The sequence below is a fragment of the Leptonychotes weddellii genome, chromosome 8, assembly GCF_054177405.1.
Source record: "Leptonychotes weddellii isolate Sample4059 chromosome 8, ASM5417740v2, whole genome shotgun sequence".
In the NCBI taxonomy this organism is placed as follows: domain Eukaryota; kingdom Metazoa; phylum Chordata; class Mammalia; order Carnivora; family Phocidae; genus Leptonychotes; species Leptonychotes weddellii.
The window spans coordinates 112,717,980-112,718,712 of NC_138376.1; positions in this window are offsets into that span (position 1 = coordinate 112,717,980).

Below are 733 nucleotides of genomic sequence, written 5' to 3' on the forward strand. Positions count from 1 at the left end.
GGATCATGACCTGAGCCTAAGACAGACACTTAACCACTTAACTGACTGAGCCACCCAGGCGTCCCTCTCAATCTTTATTTTAATGTTCCTTTCCCTGGGAGGCCTCTCCTGATCTTTGAATACTGGTGCCCTTCCCACATGGTCGCATAGTGCTTTGGGATTTCCACACTATTCTGTACTGGTTATTTACAAGCTGTGTTTCTCACTCCAAGTTCCTGGAAGGCCAGAGATGTATCTTATTTACTATGGTGTCTGCAGTATTCAAAAGAGTTCTTATTACATAAAAGGGATAATGGAATATCTTAGATGGTGGATAAGGCAGGTGAAGATAGCAGCTATGACCTAGTAAACTTGGTTCCTTGAACCTACCGTCATTTATAGAAGATACTTGGTAACTCTTTGATTTGCTTTCCATCTTGTGTAACATTATAATACATTAACACGTATTTATTGCAGAAATTTCAGGAAAGAATACAGAAAAAATGAAATTATCTGTTATACTACATTCTGTAGCTAATAACTGTTATTTTGATGTAATTTCCTCCCAGTCTTTTTTAGCTGTATATGTGTCTTGCATGTTATTTAAAAGTAAAACTTACCCCGATGTTTATAGCAGCAATGTCCACAATAGCCAAACTATGGAAAGAGCCAAGATGTCCATCGACAGATGAATAGATAAAGAAGATGTGGTATATATACACAATGGAATATTATGCAGTCATCAAAAGGAATG